At 51.7% G+C, this 19,976-nt stretch overlaps 1 protein-coding gene across 13 annotated transcripts in view; it reads right to left on the bottom strand.

Moving 5' to 3' along the window:
- KLC1 (kinesin light chain 1) overlaps positions 1-14,074 on the bottom strand; it is a 60,670-nt gene extending 46,596 nt beyond the window's left edge. For all 13 annotated transcript variants that reach the window (XM_032345414.1, XM_032345415.1, XM_032345418.1 and 10 more), the window contains exon 1: positions 13,960-14,074. The gene's annotated coding sequence lies outside the window, so the exon portion shown is untranslated. The remainder of the gene's footprint in view (positions 1-13,959) is intronic.
- Between the last annotated feature and the right edge of the window lie 5,902 nt (positions 14,075-19,976).

Here is a 19,976-nt window from a genome sequence, read left to right as displayed (position 1 = left end):
CCTCCTCTCTCTGCCTGCCTCTCTGCCTACTTGTAATCTCTCTGTCAAATAAATAAATAAAATCTAAAAATATATATATATGTATGTATACATACATATGTATACATACATACATATATATATTTTTTAAAGATTTTGTTTATTTGACAGAGATCACAAGTAGTCGGAGAGGCAGGCAGAGAGAGAGAGAGGGAAGCAGGCTCCCTGCCGAGCAGAGAGGCAGACTCGGGACTCGATCCCAGGATCCTGAGATCATGACCTGAGCCGAAGGCAGCGGCTTAACCCACTGAGCCACCCAGGCGCCCCTATTTTATTTTTATTTTTATTTTTTTTTAGGGAACGTGTGGAGTTAGTTTAGTGGTGATGGCAGCCCGACAGAGAGAACATACTAAAAAATGCACTAAATTGTACACTTTAAAATGGTCACTACTACATTATATGACTTGCATCTCTATTTTTTAATTTTTCATCTTTTTAAAAAAATTGTATTTATTTGACAGTGAGAGACACAGCAGGAGAATGAACACAAGCAGGAGGAGCAGCAGGCAGAGGGAGAAGCAGGCTTCCCGACGAGGTGGGAGCCCCATACGGAGCTCATCATGACCTGAGCCGAAGGCACGCTTAATGACTGAGCCCCCCAGGCGCCCCATCTCAATTTTTTAAAGAATGTGATAGAGGGATGCCTGGGTAGCTCAGTGGGTTAAGTGTCTGCCTTTGGCTCGGGTTGGGATCGAGTCCCACATCAGGCTCCCTGCTCAATGGGAAGCCTGCTTGTCCCTCTCCGAGCTCTGCTGTTTCTCCTGCTTGTGCTCTTTCTCCGACAAATAAAAATAAATTAAAAATTTTTTTAAAAGATTTAATTTATTTATTTGACAGAGATCACAAGCAGGCAGTGAGGCAGGCGGGAGGGCGGGGGGGGGGGGGTGGCGGAGGCTCCCGCTGTGCAGAGAGCCCGATTCGGGGTTCAATCCCAGGACCCTGAGACCATGACCTGAGCCGAAGGCAGAGGCTTAACCCACTGAGCCACCCAGGCGCCCCACAGGACTTTTACACCCATACTTTGGCATTATTCAATGTGGAAATAACCCAAATTCTATCAACTGATAAATGGATACACAAAATGTGGTCTATCCATACAGTGGAATAGTATTTGCCTTAAAAAAAAAAAAAAAAAAGGAACAAAATACTGATACAAACTTCAACACGGCTGGACCTCACAAACATTTAATTAAGTGAACCAAGCCAGACACAGAAGGCCACATACTGGGGCTCCAGGGTGGCTCAGTCCGTCAAGCGTCTGCCTTTGGCTTGGATCATGATCCCAGAGTCCTGGGATTAAGCCCCAAGTCTCCCTGCTCAGCTGAGAGCCTGCTTCTCCCTCTCCCTCTCTCCCCTGCTCATTCTCTCTCAAAATAAGTAAATAAATAAAATCTTTTAAGGAAAAAAAAGGCCTGAGGGTTGCCAGGGGGAGGGGCATAGGGAGAGGGTGGTGGGGTTATGGACATTGGGGAGGGTATGTGCTATGGTCAGTGCTGTGAAGTGTGTGAACCTGGCGATTCACAGACCTGTACCCTTGGGGCTAATAATACATTATAGGTTTATAAAAAAAATTTAAAAATTATTTTTTTTTTTTAAAGATTTTATTTATGTATTTGACAGAGAGAGATCACAGTAGGCAGAGAGGCAGGCAGAGAGAGAGGAAGGGAAGCAGGCCCCCTGCTGAGCAGAGAGCCCGATGCGGGACTCAATCCCAGGACCCTGAGATCATGACCTGAGCCAAAGGCAGCGGCTTAACCCACTGAGCCACCCAGGCGCCCCCTAAAAATTATTTTTTTAAAAAAAGAAAAAAAAAGGCCACAAATTACATTATTCCATTGATACGAAATGTCCACAGAGACAGGAAGCAGATCAGAGGCGCCAAGGGCTGGAGGGAGAGAAGGGTGGTGAGTGACTGCTAACTGGTTCAGGGTTTCTTTTCGGGGTTTGAGTAACCTGATGAATTCTTTCATATATAAATATTTCAGTAACAGATGCAAAAGTTTTTTTTGTTTTTTGTTTTTTTGTTTTTTTTAAATTAATGATGCACACCAAAGAAAACCTAAAACCCAACTTTGGGACATAATCTATTTTACCTCTGTCATGAAATCACAGAAAACTTCATTTCTCAATCTTTTTAAACCTATGCTCCCATTCTGATAAATGAAAGTCTCAAGCCCTCTTCAATTTACTTAGAAATTTCCAAATACATAATACATAAGACTAAAAAGCAAAGTGACCAATGGTAATATTACAAGTAAAAATGTACATATGGTTTTGATTCTGAAGTTTCAGAACAAAAATTATGTATACATATTTTATTGGGGGGGAGGGGCACGGAGCCTGATGCAGGGCTCCACCTCGCAACCCTGAGATCACAACCTGAGCCGAAATCAAGAGTCAGACACTGAACCTACTGAGCCACCCAGGTGCCCCAGAACAAAAATTACATAATGCAAAGTCAAAAGAATATTACTTGCTTAAGAAGAGGTTAACCTGGGGCACCTGGCTGGTTGGAAAATCACATGACTCTTGATCTTGTGTTGTGAGTTCAAGCCCCATGTTGAGTGTAGGGATTACTTTAAAAAAAAAAAGTGGAAAGGCGGCACCTGGGTGGCTCAGGGGGTTAAGCCTCTGCCTTCAGCTCAGGTCATGATCTCAGGGTCCTGGGATTAAGCCCCACATCGGGCTCTTTGCTCAGCAGGAAGCCTCTCTCTCTCTCTCTCTCTCTCTCTCTGCCTGCCTCTCTGCCTACTTGTGATCTTTCTTCGTCAAAACAATAAATAAAATCTTTTTTAAAAAAGTGAAAAAAAATTATTAAATTTTTTTTTTAAAGATTTTATTTATTTATTTATTTGACAGAGATCACAAGTAGGCAGAGAAGCAGGCAGAGAGAGGAGGAAGCAGGCTCCCTTGCCGAGCAGAAGGCCCGATGCGGGGCTCGATCCCAGGACCCTGGGATCATGACCCGAGCCGAAGGCAGAGGCTTTAACCCACTGAGCCACTCAGGTGCCCCCAATTCTTGAATTTTCTGATGTTTAGTTTTTGTTTTGGTGAAAGCAGGTAAGGCTACAGAGTATGGAGGAGGAGTGTCACTTCCCCAGTTTACATAACAAAGTTAAGGTTCATATTTTAAGCCAAATCCAAAAAGGGTGGGGGTCTCAATCATTTTCAAATCATGACATTTCTGGGTAAAAACAGAAATGTTATACCCCTTTGTAGGCTTACAACAGTGAGTCACTTTATTTTCTAAATATAACACTGTATTATAATAACAAACGTACTTATCCAACTATACACTGTCTACTCTTTCCCAAATAAGAATCACAAAATTCTACTCAAGGGAGGATGTGCTTCATCAGGGCAGTCCTGATCAGAAGCTTCATCTATGGACCACAAGCTGCCAGGGGCAGCAGAGAGCCAGGGCTGGCCACAAAAGCAGCTCCGGAATGGAAATACGACGACTCATCCTCTGTACCTCCTCCAGTCTCATCTTCCTCAAACCTAACCTCACCTAATCTCACCTTTTTATCTCCTCTTCTAAACTTAAATCACAAGAATAAAATGAATGAATGAATCATTCTGGTCTAAAAATCACAAAAATCTATAAGGTGTATTCAACTGATGAATCACTAAATTCTATCCCTCAAACTAGTAACACAGTATATGTTAACTAAATTGAATTTAAATAAAATTTTTTTTAAAAAAAGGTGTAACTCTCGGCAGATGCCAGTGGAGAATGCCAAACACCTTCCTTCTGTGTGTTCCCGGAACTTAAATCATGCCCAAAGGAACATGAAAAGATTAGGAAATCCTGAGTTGTTTGAGTATGACTGAGAGAAACACTGATGCGACTTAATACAAGTTCACTTGTGGAGCAATAAATTTATACTTTTTGCACACACACGAAAAAAAGGCAAAATGTTTTAATACTAAAAACTCCGTAAGTACACCAGCCATTCTTTTTTTTTTTTTTTTTTTTTTAAAGATTTTATTTATTTATTTGACAGAGAGACATCACAAGTAGGCAGAGAGGCAGGCAGAGAGAGAGAGAGGAGGAAGCAGGCTCCCTGCTGAGCAGAGAGCCCGATGCGGGACTCGATCCCAGGACCCCGAGATCATGACCTGAGCCGAAGGCAGCGGCTTAACCCACTGAGCCACCCAGGCGCCCAGTACACCAGCCATTCTGAACCTGTTTCCATCCTAAAACTATAACCCACTGGATAAAACAAAAGCTTGCCTTTGCCTCTCGGAGGAGTGTCTCGCCAACGCCCTTGCAGAACCCAAGGAATAAGGCAGGCAGGACTCCCTGCGTCCCTTTCCCAGGCAGGCTCAGGAGGCAGCTGCGTGCGGCTGTTCTGAACCCGCCACCTCTATGTACTCCACGATAACCTAACCACACTACTGTGTGACGTGTGCAAGTAGCCCAAGGAGAGTTCACTTCGCTTGTCAATGACCATGCTGCACCTAAGGAAAGAGTTTTCAAGGCGGCCATGTCCCCCCCAGTTGATCAGGTGCCTAACACCCCCCCCACCACTGCACCGCTGAGCAACGGCTCCTGGCCATAGCCAGACAGTGGACTAAGTAATTCAATCTGCCCCACAGACCCATCTCTTCAGATGCAAATTTTAAGCATGACAAACTAGAGGGAACTACATGAAAACAGAGAACATGCTTCTTCCCAAGTCCTGAATGAGTAAGCCCAAACGCTGCAGATGTCTGTATCACAAGTCACTGGTTGAGCCAACAAAAAGGAAAAACACCTTCATCGGACAGTGTGACTAACAGATTACAAAACAGGGTGTTATGGGAGTCTGGGGCAAAAAAATATAAAGACAGAGAGTAAGGGGAGGGATAGGGTGGCGGGGTGATGGAACTGGGGAGGGTCTGTGCTATGCAGAGTGCTGTGAATGGTGTAAGACTAGCGATTCACAGACTTGGACCTCTGAAGCAAATAATGCATCATATGTTACTAAGATAAAATAAAATAAAAAATAAATATAGAGAGTATTGATTATGTAGTTAAAAAGCACCATTTTTATTTCAAAATGAGAAACAAATTAACATAATATCGTAACAGGGGCATCTGGGTGGCTCAGTCTTTAGGCCTCTGCCTTCGGCTCAGGTCATGGTCCTAGAGTCCTGGGATCGAGCCCCGCATCGGGCTCCCTGCTCTGTGGGGAACCTGCTGCTCCCTCTCCCACTCCACCTGCTTGTGTTGTTCCCTCTGTCGCTCTGTCTCTCCCTGTCAAATAAATAAAATCTTAAAACAAACAAAAAAAGACTTCAAGGGTCTCTTACTGAACAGTGAATAAAAATAAAACATAGTATCATAACGTGAAATTTACATATTTAAAGTGCTAATCAAAGATACATGTATGGAATAGTTTTCTTTCTTAACTAAAGAAAGGCAACTAACATATTTTTAAGGGGTGGCTGGCTGGCTCAGTTAGGAGCATGAGACTTTTTTTTTTTTTTTTAAAGAGAAACACATGCACACACACGTGGTGGGAGGTGCAGAATGTCCAGCGGACTCCCCACTGAGTACAGAGCCTAACACAGGACTCGATCTCACCGCCCTGAGATCATGACCTAGCAGACACTTAACAGAATGAGTCACCCAGGCGCCCTGAGCATGAGACTCTTGATGCTGGGGTTGTGAGTTCAAGCCCCACGCTGAGTGTAGGAATTACTTAAAAATAAAAACTTAAAGGGTGCCTGGGTGGCTCAGTTGGTTAGGCATCTCCCTTCAGCTTGGTCATGATCCTGGAGCCCTGGGACTAATAAATAAATAAAATCTTTAAAATAAAATAAAATAAAATCTTAAATACACACACACATATGGATATATAAATACGTATATGGGGAAGGGTGCCTGCACTGTTCAGTCGGTGAAGCACGTGCTTTCAGCTAAGGTCATGATCGCAGGGTCCGGAGATCTTCATGGGCTCCCCTGAGAAACCTCTTGCTCCTCAAGGCTCCCTGCTCTGCGGGAAATCTGTTTCTCCCTCTCCCTCTGCCTGCCTCTCTGCCTACTGTGATCTCTGCCTGTCAAATAAATGAATAAAATCTTAAAAAGAAAAAAAAAACTTGAAAAAAAGAAAGAAAATGAGAAAACAGACAACTCACACCTTTATATCTTTTTGAACCATGAGTTTTTCCAAAAGAGCATTCATCTTTTAACGATTTCAAAACAGACAAAATAGAAAGCAGAAACCATATAAAAAATCAAAAAATAGAGGCACCTGGGTGGCTCAGTGGGTTAAAGCCTCTGCCCTCGGCTCAGGTCATGATCCCAGGATCCTGGGATTGAGCCCCGCATCGGGCTCTCTGCTCAACGGGGGACCTGCTTCCTCCTCTCCCTCTGCCTGCCTCTCTGCCTACTTGTGATCTCTGTCTGTCAAATAAATAAAATATTTTTTAAAAAAAAGTTAATGATACATCCAGGCTCTGCTCACCAGCGCGCGGAGCCTGCCTGAGCGTCTCTCTCCCTCTGCTCCCGCGCCAGCTCTCTACATAAATAAAGGGAGTTAACGCTGCATCTATCCTGCGAGCAATCTCACAGGTAGGCATTTATGCAGAAAAAACTAAAATGTTTGTCCACGTGGTCTCCCACAAGAACAAGGGCCCCCCAAGACGTGCTTCAGGCTTAACTGTATAGGTCCACACAGCACAACACTACTCAGGACTAGAAAGAGACCAACCACTGGCACAGGCAACAACACGTATGAATTTCAAAAATGTTATGCTGAATGAAAAAAACAGGATGAATATATATATTGTATAATCTCATTTATATGAAACTCTAGAATAGGCAGAACTAACCTGCGGTTATAAAAACCAGATCACTGTTGCCAAGGAGTGGTGGGGGGTGACGGATGTTGGCAAGGGGCATGAGGGAATTTTCTAGGCCGTATCTTGATACACATTTATCAAAACAATGAACAATATATTTAAGATCTTGGCACTTCACCGTATGTAAAATTATACCTCAATTTTTTTTAAAAAGCAGAACTTGCTAACATTAGTGTTGAACATATTCAGAGATCACATTAAGGGTGGTATGGCTGTAGACTGTTGTACATGGTGAGCAATCCTAACTCCCAACAGTAACTGAAAGATGGTTAAGAAGTTAAGAATGGTTTTGTTCGGGCACCTGGGTGGCTCAGTGGGTTAAGCCTCTGCCTTCAGCTCAGGTCATGATCCCAGGGTCCTGGGTTCGAGCCCCGAATCACGCTCTCTGCTCAGCAGGGAACCTACTTCCTCCTCTCTCTGCCTGACTCTCAGCCTTCTTGTGATCTCTGTCTGTCAAATATAAATAAAAATCTTTTTAAAAAATTTTAAAAAAATTTTTAGGGCGCCTGGGTGGCTCAGTGGGTTAAGCCGCTGCCTTCAGCTCAGGTCTTGATCTCAGGGTCCTGGGATTTAGTCCTGCATTGGGCTCTCTGCTCAGCAGGGAGCCTGCTTCCCCCTCTCTCTGCCTGCCTCTCTGCCTACTTGTGATCTCTGTCTGTCAAATAAATAAATAAAATCTTTAAAAAAAAAAATTTTTTTTTAATTTTTTAAAAAAGAAAGGCTTTGTTCCCGGACGCCTGGGTGGCTCAGTCAGTTGGTTAAGCATCTGCCTTCGGCTCAGGTTATGAGCCTAAAGGTCCTGGGATGGAGCCCCACATCGGGATCCTTGCTCAGCAGGAAGCCTGCTTCTCCCTCTGCCTGCCGCTAACCCTGCTTGTGTTCTTTCTCTCTCTCTGACAAATAAATTTTTTTTTAAAAAATGGTTTTGTTCCAAGAACAGAACAAAATGAGATGTGGTACGCAGATGTCTCGTCTCCCTCAAGATTCCTAGGCCCTTGTGTACACACGTCTCCCAGTTCATCAAGTCCCTCTGGGTACTGCTGTAAAGGGATTTTGTAGCAGATGTAATTAAGGCCCCAAATCACTTGACCTTAAGAAGGGAGATTAGGGGTGCCTGAGTAAAGCCTCTGCCTTCGGCTAGCGTTATGATCCCGGAGTCCTGGGATCGAGCCCCGCATTGGACTCTCTCATCTTCGGGGAGCCTGCTTCCTCCTCTCTCTCTGCCTGACTCTCAGCCTACTTGTGATCTCTGTCAAATAAATAAATAAAATCTTTAAAAAAAAAATTAAAACCAGACAGGAAGATTATCCTGGTAGACCTGACCTAACCACATGCCCCTTTACGTATTTTTTAAGTTTTTTTCTTTTTTTATATTTTTATTTTTAAGTAATCTCTATACGCAGCATGGGGCTCAAACTCATGATCCCAAGAACAAAAGTCTCATGCTCTTCTGACTGAGTCACCCAGGCATCCCTCATATAAGCCCTTTTTTTTTTTTCATATAAGACTTTTAAATCTGGGTCTAGAAGCCACAAAAGAAAAGAAGTCAGAGATTCAAAGTGTGAGAGGAATTCAGGGTGTGGGAGCTTTTCCACTCTGGCTTCGAAGATGGAGGAGGCCACCTCAAGGAGCTGAGAGAGCCCCCAGCTGACAGCCAGGAAACAAGGAAAGTAGGACATCAACCCTACAACCAGAAGAACTGAATTCTGCCACAACCCCAACAGCCTACGAGAGCCCTATGAGCTTCGGAAGACAAAGGCAGCCCAACACACAACTGTAGACACGTGAGCCGCTCACCCGCAGTTAACTGGAATAAACGTGACTGTTTTAAGCCATTAAATTTATAATAATCTGTTCCATAATAAGGAGAAATCTAATACAAATTTCATACTACAAAAGCTTTAGAACTTAATATTTTAGTTAAAAAGAATAGAAATTATGGATGAACCTTGAGGACAATATGCTAAATCAAAATAGTCACAAAAGATCAAATGCTCTACTCTTCGTTCTGGGACTGTGAGTTCTGGGACTGTGAGTTCGAGCCCCACGTTGGGTGCAGAGATTACTTTAAAAAAAAAAAAAAAGGTGCCTCTTTAGCGCAGTAGGTAGCGCGTCAGTCTCATAAAAAAAAAAAAAAAGCTTAAAAAAAAGACAAATACTGTATGATTCTAATTATATGAGGTATCTAAAGTAGACAAATTCACTGAATCAGAAAGTAGAACTGTGTTTGGGGGCAGGGTAGAGGACGGGAAGTTGTTATTTAATGGACACAGAGTTTCAGCTTTGCAAGATGAAAAGGTTCTAGAGATCTGCTGCACAACCCTGTAAATATACCTAATTTTTTACCACAGTTGTAAAAGAATAAAAATTAACATTTCCTCCCCTGTTTGATTAATATGAATCCTTTTTAAATAGGTGGAGTAAGTAAATTTAAGAAAACACCCCATTGTGGATTCACCACAGAAATGAAGGCTCAATCAGCTTTTACCGATCACCTCCTCTAAGCCAGCCTCAGTGAGGAACGCAAGTGCAGTGACAAGGCGGTGCCTGGAACAGTCCACGTGAGACCGCAAGCCCACGGAGTCACCGTAGCCACGCGGCATCACCCGGGCTTCTGAAACGGAAGAGCTGGCCAAGGACTTCCCAGATGAAGGCAACTGGAGTTTGGCGTTACTGCGATTCCCGACAGCAAGGTGGTTCAGCTTGAAATGTGCGAGCAGAAATACCTGAATTAGAAGCCTGACGTCACAGCTGTTTGACTCTGGCTTAAGTAACTTGCCCTCTCTGACCTCAGTTTCACCCACAGTAGAATGGGGGGATTACAGCACCTGGTTCAGTCTTAACTTCACCATTACCGGTTTTATTAGTTGTGGTATAGTGAGCTTCAGAGAAGCTAGGACAAAAATTTCCATGTTATGCGGGGTGCCTGGGTGGCTCAGTGGGTTAAGCCGCTGCCTTCAGCTCAGGTCATGATCTCAGGGTCCTGGGATCGAGTCCCACATCGGGCTCTCTGCTCACCCTCTCTCTCTCTCTCTCTATCTGCCTGCCTCTCTGCCTACTTGTGATCTCTCTCTCTGTCAAATAAATAAATAAAATCTTTTTTAAAATAAATAAATAAAAGCAGGGACCCAAACTGCCTTCATCTGCCTTCAAAAATTAATTAAAACATAATATTGTAATAACTCTATACGTTGACAAATGGTAACTAGGCTTCTCATGGTGAACATGTTGTAACGTCCGTAACTGTTGAATACGCCCTGCACTTGAAACTAATACAATACTGTATGTCAACTAAACTTCAATTAAAGTAAGTACTTTATTTTTATTTCCTTTTTAATTTCATTTATTTACTTGACAGAGAGACACAGCAAGAGAGGGAGCACAAGCAGGGGGAGTGGGAGAGGGAGAAGCAGGCTTCCAGCTGAGCAGGGAGCCTGATGCGGGGCTCGATCCCAGGACCCCGGGATCATGACCTGAGACAAAGGTAGATGCCTAACAACTGAGCCAACCAGGTGTCCCAAAATAAGTACATTTTTTAAAAATAGTTAAGACAAAAGTAAATTCTGAATTAATTTTGAGGGAAGAATATATTAACTGTGAGGCTGCAGGGCCAAAAGACAGAAGGATGCCTTAGCACGCCTGCCTTAGGAGGTAATATTCTGAGGAAAAATTTAAAAAGTCACTAATAACCTCCTAGGAGCCAAATCCAAGAGCTCTGTCCATCCAAATTTTCCTTGCCCTCTTAGCCAATTTGACACCGACCTCCTTCTCCACCTGCACACAGGGCAACTCAACCGTCTTTACGTGTCAGAAGCTCTCGGAAGAGCCCCTGGCTTTCAACAAGGTGATGAGGTCTCCCCAATTTTGATCTCCAGCCTAAACATTTGTCTTGAGCTCCAGGCGTCCATCTCCAACTGCCTACTGGTCCACCTGGGCACCCCAAAAGTACTTCCGACTTAATCTATCCAAAACCAAGCTCACCATCTCCCCCTCCTCCTGTTTTCCCCATCTTGATGGGTGTCACCAGCCAGTGAGCCGCCCAAGTTAGAGAAAGGGAAGGAATTCTAGATGCATTCGTTCAATAAACATTATTAAGCATTTACAAAACCCCTGCCCCGGTGGAGATCATGGGTGTTAAGTGAAAGAGACCAACAGTAAAACGATAAGGAATATTGTAGTGAGAAGTGCTACCGTGCACGGGGAGGCGGGGACCCAGTGACCGCAGAAGAGCAGGCTCGGGATGAGTTTGCCGTGTGTACCTGAGGGAACACATGGGGGCAGAGTGCTTTTAGGACACCGGCCAAAACTTAGCAGAGGAGTGACACGTCACTCCAACTTAGATCTAGCATCTCGCTCTGGCTGTGAACACGGCCTCTCCATCTCTTCTGGACTGCAGCCCTGCCCTTACTCTAGACTGGTCACTCCCAAGTCAGGCTGCCATAACTCGTGAGGCCCTCTCTAGTCCATCTGCACCCCTGTTCCTATCGTCCCTCCCTTAAGTCAGGAGCTCTCTCAGTCCTACTTGGGCTAATGGCTTCTCATCGAGTCTCACTTGGTTCAAGCCACCTGCCATACTAGCTCCGTTCCTGCAGTCAAGAATCCACCAATCCTTTACAAAAAAAAAAAAAGAATCCCCCGCTCCTCCTTGCCTTCCTTCCCTGTTTTTCCTTTCCACCCTCACCCTTCCTAAATTCAGTCCCCTCTATGCCAGCACCGCTTCAAGGCCTATGTCCTCCAGTATGGCCACTACCCAATCCCACCCCTCACATTTGGCCAACTGTTCTTTTCTTCGTGTCTCACACCCAAAACCACCTTCTCAGGGCACTCAGCACAGCATCTCACCTCACCCGCGGTCCCCAACCACGTCCCTTCTCCCACCAGACTATGAGCTCCTAGCTCCGGAGCTCCGCCAGCCACTTAAGACCACGCTTTCACCACTGAACATGCTAATTACTTTTATTCTACGTCCTGAAATTTGACACTTAAAACCTGCCTCTACTTCTGTTTGGGTTATTACAGATCACTTCCTTGTTATATAAAGTTCTGGTTTCTTATCATATTTCATTTATGTCTCCATGTTACATAAATCCTTCAAATTAATCAATTTTTGACTTTTATAGTCCCATATGGAAACCTACACACTGGCTTATCTATTATCAACATTATGAAACATGCTTAAAAATATATAGTTGTTGTTTTTTTTTAAGGTTTTATTTATTTATTTGACAGACAGAGATCACAAGTAGGCAGAGACGCAGACAGAGAGAGAGAAGAAAGCAGGCTCCCCGCTGAGCAGAGAGCCCGATGCGGGGCTCGATCCCAGGACCCTGACATCATGACCTGAGCCAAAGGCAGAGGCTTAACCCACTGAGCCACCCAGGCGCCCCAAAAATATATACTTTTTTAAAACGTATAATTTTAGGGGCGCTTGGGCGGCTCAGTGGGTTAAGCCTCTGCCTTCCGCCCGGGGCATGGTCTCAGGGTTCTGGGATCGAGCCCCGCATCGGGCTCTCTGCTCAGCAGGAAGCCTGCTTCCCTCTCTCTCTCTCTGCCTACTTGTGAGCTCTCTCTGTCAAATAAATAAATAAAATCTTTTAAAAATAATAAAAATTAAAATAAAATACTTAAGAGCTTATCTGCCCCTCCACAGTGGCATCGTCCCCCTCATCCTTCCTGGACGTACTGTCCTGACTCCCATGCAGGTCCTTCCACCTTCTCGTGCGTTGTCCAGTGTTTCCAGAAGGCTGGACCTCCAGGCAGGTGAATGTGCCAGGTCACGGCGAAGTTACCACCCCGGGCCCTCCGCCCGCCTGGCTAACACCCCAGGGCTGCCAGGCTCCACTGCACCATGATGTTGCATTCTCTGACGAGGGAGAAACCGGCTCTTAGGAGGGCCTGGCCTCCCACACGCAGCTCCCCACAATCTGAAGTGTTTAATCTTTAGTCTGGCTGTGTGCTTACACACAGGTAGGAAACAGAACAATGAAACCGCCTTTCCCACCCTAATGGAAGCTTGCTGCCAATCCCGGGAAGAGGCAAATCCAGAAGGGTAACCAGATCGGGAGACTTCAGAACCTGCCCCAGTTTCCCACCGGGTCTTCACCCAACTAGTGCCGTGTATGCTGAGCTAAGGACTCTGATCAATAGCTTAGTCACGCTATACCCAGAAACCCTCAGAATTTAACCAGAGCAGGGAATCAAAGAGCTGCCCTTCTACATGCCAGTGTCAACAGAGTACCCCAATTTCCCGTGTTCTCACACTTTCTACAGACATTTCTGCAAGTTCCTTATCAAACGCTTAACACGAATTCCCGATGCGCTGTTTCAGCAGCTCCAGCACGGACCTGCCCGGACCACGAACCTCACGTTCTTCAGCAACCCCCCCGACCCCCAGGCACGGAGGCTACTTCTCCGATGCTGTCGGGTTCACGCGCAGAGGCGCACCGAGTCGGCCACCGCGTCGGGGCCCGAGCGCCGCCAGCCCGGGTGGCCCCCGGACGAAGCGTTTGGCGTCCGGCAACTGGAGGACGGCGATCGCCGAGGAGGCTCGCGAAGCCGGCCCCGCGCCAGGGACCCCGCGCGCTCCCCGCCCGCCCGGCAGCCCGTCCCCGCGAGCTGACAGGCGCGCCCGCCCAGGGCGGGGCCGCGGGAGAGGGCGGAGGCCGGAAGGAAGAGGGAGGACTCGGACAAAGCCACCCGGCCGGCCGCCCCTCCCGGCGCGCCGCGCTCCCGGGGGCGGCCGGACCCACCCCCCAGTCGCGCGGCCCGGGGGTCCGCAGCGGTCCCGCGAGCCGCCGCCCCGCGCGCAGCGCGGCCGAGCCGGGGTGCGGGGCCGGGGACGCGCCGAAGGGACCGTCCACGCGCAGGGGCCGGGGCCGGAGGCCGGGTTGGGGAAGGGGCTGTGTCCGCGGGCGAAGTCTCGGAGGGGCCGCGCCGCGGGGGACGATGCGGAGGCGGACCCGGGCGGGGCCGGGCCGGGTCAGGGCGGGGGCCGGACGACTGCAGTCGGAGCGGCCGTGCGGCAGGGCGGGGGACCGGGGCGCGGCCGGGAAGGGGCCGAGGACTCACCGTGCTGCTCCCGCGGGGCCGCGCGCTCGCGCTGTCAGCTCCGGGAGGTCGCGGGGCGCGTGCGCGGAGCAGGACCGCGCGGGGCCCGCGCCTCGGCTGCCTCAGACGGACGCCGCGGTCACGAACGAGGGGCCCCGGCGCGGCCGCCCCGCAGCATCCTCGGCCGCCCGCGAGCGCTGTCCCCTGCGGCTCCTCCCGCAGCCGCCGCCCCGCGCCCGCCGGCTCCGCTCCGCTCCTGCTCCGCCGCTCCCGCCGCCGAAAATGGCGTCTCGACGTCCCTCCCCCGGCTCGGCGCTCCCGCCCCACAATGCCGCGCGCCGCCGTGACGTCACCGGCCGCGGACGGGGGGCGGGGCGCGGCGCGGAGCGCTGCGGACGCGCAGGAAGGGGGCGCTGGGGCGGGGCGGCACCGTCCTGGACAGCCGCGCCCGCGCCCCTCGCGCCTGCGCGCTCGTCTCGCGAGGGCAGGTCACGGTGTGCCAAGCCCGGTCTTCACGCGTGCGACCCCCGGGAGCCCGCAGGAGGCCCCCTGAGGGACCGGCTACCCCGCAGGCCCCTCCGGGAAAGCGAGTCTGGGTCGAGACCCGGGCCGCGCGCATCTCGTTGGTCCCTCGCTGCCCCGGGATCCTCGAGAATCAGGGCTCCAGAGGAGCCTCCAGGCGCTCCCCTGGCCACTCAGGCCTCGCACGAGCCGCCCCGCCAGGGCCTGGCCAGGGCAGAGCTGCCGGCCCCGCAGCCCCTTCCCCCCCCGCGCGTGGCGGCCGCGCCCCGGCCTGCAGCCCCCGCCTGCAGGGCAGTCCTTGCAGGCCGCAGAGCGCGCCCGGCCTCGGGCGGCTGCATCGCCGCGCGGCAGGCCTGACTCAGCAGCCCGCCCGGAGCACGCAGGCCGGCTCCGGGGAAGGCGCGGCGCAGCTCGCCCGACCACCCCCCGGGCGCTGCGGCTGTGCCAGGTGCGGGGCCCTGCGCCACTGTTCGCCCGGAGGCCTCGGCCGCGCACTTGCTGTCCAACCGCCGCGCTCTTCCAACGGGCCAGCCCGGCCCCCGCGGCCGTTCTGACCCTGGAGTGACACAGTCTCCGCGCGAGTCGGGGCGCGACCACGGTGCTATCGGTGCTGTGGTGTCAGCGCGGAAAGGCCAGCCGGGAGCGGCGAGGGGGAAGCAGTCACACCACCTTCCCACGCTCCCTTGGTGATCGGGCCCCACGGCAGCGAGGCTGCCACCTGCTCTTCCACAGGCCCCGAGGGGCTGGGCACTGGCCGCCAACAGGGGCCCTAGAGGAGAGAGGAGCAGGGAGGCGCCTTTCTCTAGGACTCTGGACTCAGCGACTGTCCCCTCCACTCACGCAGAAACCGGAGATGCTTGACGTCCTCCTGCAATGAGTCGCCTCCTGCAAATTGCTGTGGTTCATCCCTCCCCGCCCCCACTGCTGTCACTCTGTTTAGGCTTTATTATTCTCTCGCTCGTTTATTGTCTCAGCAAATACTTGTTGAGCAGCTGTGATCCCCACCATAAGAGCCAAGGTGTGCTGGTAAAGAGGAGAGGTAGGATCCCGCGCCAGCTCGCACAGTGCCTGCTGCGCCGAGAAAAGTAAGGTACGGGCGGGGCGGAGTGAACGCCTAAGTGACCGGAAGGGGCCTAAACTGAGCTAAACGGGGAGGGAGAGCACTCCAGGCAAAGGTCCTTAGGCAGGGATGAGTCTGGAGTGATGGGGAGAGGGAAAAAAGGCCAATTCATCCACCGCCTCTGCGGGTCCCCTGAATGGGATCCTGCTACTTCTCCCGTGGAAATACTGTCATGTACCCATCGTCCAGGGCACTGGGCTGGGGCACAGGCATTTCGGGCCGTCCTCACTCAGAGTCTCACACTGACACAAACAATCACCCGCCATCGCTGGGCAGCCCTGGGCATTCTCAGCGGCTTTCAATCCTCTGATCCTCAGGAACTCCGAGAGAGGCACTGCTACCCCCATTTACAGAGGTTCCCTGGTTTGCTTGCTGCTTCCAAGGATTAACTCAGCTCTGGGAATCAGAAGGGAGCCACTCTACACTTCCTATGTGGGCACTAGCAGAGCTGAGGAGAGCCTTTGTGCTGGAAAGCCTCAGCAAGGCTACTCGGGGGTGGCAAATCCATTCTCTGTCCTCCCCACAAACCTAGAGGACCGGGGCCCTGGGAAGCACACACCGGTTGGCACAGTCCTGGTGGCCTTGAGCATCCTTGTTACCAAGAGCCTGCTGGGCTAGCCAGGGTCCCAGAGGGTCAGCCATGGTCCTGGAGGGTGGGGCTGTCGTCCACAAGGCAGCACTGGACCTTTGGAGCAGGCTCCCTCCTTGCTCCCTTAAGTGCTCTCCCCTTTTGAAAAAGGCAGCCTGCATGGGTGGGCCACCTCCTTCTCCTCCTCTGTCTCTGTCTCTCCTTCCTCCTGCTTTCCCCAAATGTAGATGCCTTGTCCTCTGCCCTCCTCCCCTCCTTCTCCGACCCTTTCATTTCCCAGTTGTGAAAGCAGAGAGATCAGCAGACGGCCTGGAGACTGAAACTGGGGCTGGGGCTCTACAGAGTACAGATTTGGAGGCGCCTACAGGACCCAGATGAAGCCAAGGCTGAAGTCCCCTGGTCAAGGAAGAGTGAAAACAGCCACTCGCCAGACTCCTGGGAGTCAGAGATGACTCAGGAGTGTACAGTCTCCATTCCCGAGATTTACTGAGTCCCACTGGTGTCAGGTGTGAAGCTGGGCAGGGGGAGAACAGACACCCCTACACGGCCAGCAGCTGTGGAGCTGAGACGGAAAGCTCAGCACTGGCTCAGATGCTGCGGGGGTGGCTCAGATCCTCAAGGGTCAGGGGATTCTTTGGAAGAAGGATATTGACATGGCAACTGGGAAGGACCCGGCTGCTGAAGCCCAGTGATAGAAGTGTAGGGAGGTAACCGGGTCCGACACAGAACGAAGGGCACAGTCAGTCATCGGTCTCTGCTGAAGCATGGAGAGGGGTCCTGCTTCTCGCTGTAACTGTCTGTGGATGTCTCTATCCAGGAGCAGCCCTTTGGAGGAGAGTGGGATGCTGGGATTTCCCTTTGATCCCCAGGGGTCTGCTGCCCAGTGGATACCCCAGTCCATTAGGGTCTAAGGAGGAGAGGGTGGGGGGGGGAGGAGTCCCCGAACCCTGCAGCGTGGGCGGTGCGAAGTCATTCTTGGATGAGTGTCCTCAATCCGGAGGGGGCGACCTTTCCGGCGGTCTTGGCCAGAGATGGGGGGCCCGCGCACCCCTGGAGAGACAGGCAAGGAAGAGGGTAAGCGCGGGTTGTGTGGCCCGTACCCCCCAGCTTCCCGCGGTCCGCTGTGCTTCCTCCCCGACGCTCCCACCCGGTTCCGCCCCATTTCAGCTTGGGCACGGCCCCCCCACCCCTGACCTGGGAGCCTCCCCTCGCTTCCTCAGCATGGGCACCGCCCACATGCACACTTCTGACCTAGGAGCTTCTCCCACGGACCCCTTCAGCCAGGGCACCGCCCCACCATGCCCCTCCCGCACTGAGCCACTTCCCGCCCCTCCAGCTTGGAAACCGCCCCCACGCCCTCTCCAGCCCGGGGACCGCCCCCACACACACCCCTGATCTGGGGGCCTCCCCCCACCAGACCCATCCAGCCTAAGTACCGCCCCCCCACGCCCCCTCCAGCATGGGCGGCCCTACCCTCGCCCCCCTGACTTGGGAGCCTCCCCACCCTCTCCAGCCCGGGGACCGCCCCCACACTCACCCCTGATCTGGGGGCCTCTCCCGCCCCCTCCAGCCTGAGTACCGCCCCCCACGCCCCCTCCAGCACGGGAGCCGCCACCACCACCACCCCCCATCCCACCCCGGTCCAAGCTGAGTCTGACCACCCTCAGGTCTCCGCGAGGCTTGGGACACGGTGGCCGGCACGCCCGGCGCGGGAGAGGCGGCCTGGCCTGGCATCGGGACCGGAACCCCGCAACCCGGCCAGGGCTTCTCTGGGCTGGGCAGCCTCGCTCTCCGCCCAGGTCACACCCTCTCTGGTCCTGAGGCTCAGCTTCGGGAAAACAACCTTTACCGGATTTGCGGGGTGTTTTTCCTTTAAGGAGCTGGAGCCCCAGCCGGGACCAGTGCGGCCAGGCCAGCGAGAAGGGCAGCACTTTGGGTGCAGGGAGGAGGGCCCCGAGCCTCTCCTGCTTCCATTTCTCTCTAAATGTAGGGCAAGGTAGGCCTGGGTCCTGCTTGGGGAAGCCTGCCTGCCCAGGGGTGCCCAGGGTCCCCAGAGAGAATGACCCAGGCCCACGGCACTGCTGACTCGCCCCTGCCCTCCTGCAGTCCTGGCCAGCCTGTTTCCCCCGGAGTGAGGCTGCCCATTCCTGGCCCCAGCCAGGAGCTCTTTACTGTTGTGAAACCCTGCCCTGCCCTGCGGAGAGGCCCAGCCATCCTGGCGCCCAGAGCCCATTTCCGGCAGGCCCTGGGGACACCAGGCCGTACGGGAAGCTATCCTGGATGGTCCAGTCCCTCACACAGCCCTGAGTGTAGGGCCCAGGATGTCTCCAGATGAGGACTGACGCTTGGACGCAGGCAAGAAGGGCAGCGGTCCTGCTCGAGAAGCAGCGCCACGGCCGAGTGTGTGTTTACACACTCAGCACCCACTGGGGAGCCCAAATGTATCTCTGCACCAGAGCCGTGACACTCCCAGTGCCCAGGAGACTAGCCTACGACATGCCCTCTCACGGAACCACGAGGCAAATGAGAAGACGTGCTGGATTCCCACAGTACGTGGCCTGCAGACCGGAGCCATTTTTTTTTTTAAAGATTTTATTTATTTATTTGACAGACAGAGATCACAAGCAGGCAGAGAGGCAGACAGAGAGAGGAGGAAGCAGGCTCCTCGCTGAGCAGACAGCCCGATGCAGGGCTTGATCCCAGGACCCTGGGACCATGACCAGAGCCGAAGGCAGAGGCTTTAACCCACTGAGCCACCCAGGCGCCCAGACCTGAGCCATTTTACGCAGCCATCTAAAAGGGTAACGCCCGCACCTGGGAGAGGGCAGAGCGTCTGTTACAGAAACAACGGGGTCTAGTGTGATGGACATGATGAGAAACCAGCACTGGGGGCTGGGCACCTGGGATTAGGCACAGGTCGTGGAAAACGGACATTCTCCTTGGGGATCCCCCCCATTTTATTATGAAAATATTCAAACGTGTAGAAAAATATGTAAAGTGCACACTGTGCACTACAGTCAACATCTCGCCCCGTTTATCCCGTCCCTGATTTCTCCAGCCCTCCCGCTCCACCCCTACACCCGCGTGTGCGTCTCATGAATGGAGTCTGGCGTCTGTTTCAGGGGAGCATTTCCACGATGAGCGCGTGTGAAACACACACGTCCAAAGTTACCATCCAGCTGACCTGTGTCCCTGAAGCCTATCGGGAGGTGGACTGCTGACCCCTCCCTCACGCCCCTGCGCAGTCACTGTTCTGTTCTCTGTTTTGTACTGTAGTTTAGTTTTGCCGGCTCTGGCGTTTTACAGAAAGAGAATCCCACAGTGTGTGCCTTTTGGGCCCAGCCCCTGTCACTCAGCCTGCAGCGTTTGTGCCCACCCGTCCTGCCCCGCCCTGTATATGGTCCAGCTCTGGTTAACAAGAATAGAGCTGACCCGGGCGCCTGGGTGGCTCAGTGGGTTCAAGCCTCTGCCTTCAGCTCAGGTCATGATCTCAGGGTCCTGGGATTGAGCCCTGAGTCGGACTCTCTGCTCAGCGGGGAGCCTGCTTCCCCTTCTCTCTCTGCCTGCCTCTCTGTCTACTTGTGATCTCTCTCTCTCTTTAAAATATATAAAATCTTTTTTTTTTAATTTATTTGATAGACAGAGATCACGAATAGGCAGAGAGAGAGAGAGGAAGGGACGTAGACTCCCCACCGAGCAGAGAGCCGGATGCAGGGCTCGACCCCAGGACCCTGAAATCATGACCTGAGCCGAAGGCAGAGGCTTTACCCCACTGAGCCACCCAGGTGCCCCAATAAATAAAATCTT

The sequence above is a fragment of the Mustela erminea genome, chromosome 5 (assembly GCF_009829155.1).
Source record: "Mustela erminea isolate mMusErm1 chromosome 5, mMusErm1.Pri, whole genome shotgun sequence".
Lineage (NCBI taxonomy): Eukaryota > Metazoa > Chordata > Mammalia > Carnivora > Mustelidae > Mustela > Mustela erminea.
The sequence above is the reverse complement of the archived record's forward strand: the minus strand, read 5'-3'. Positions and strand labels throughout refer to the sequence as shown.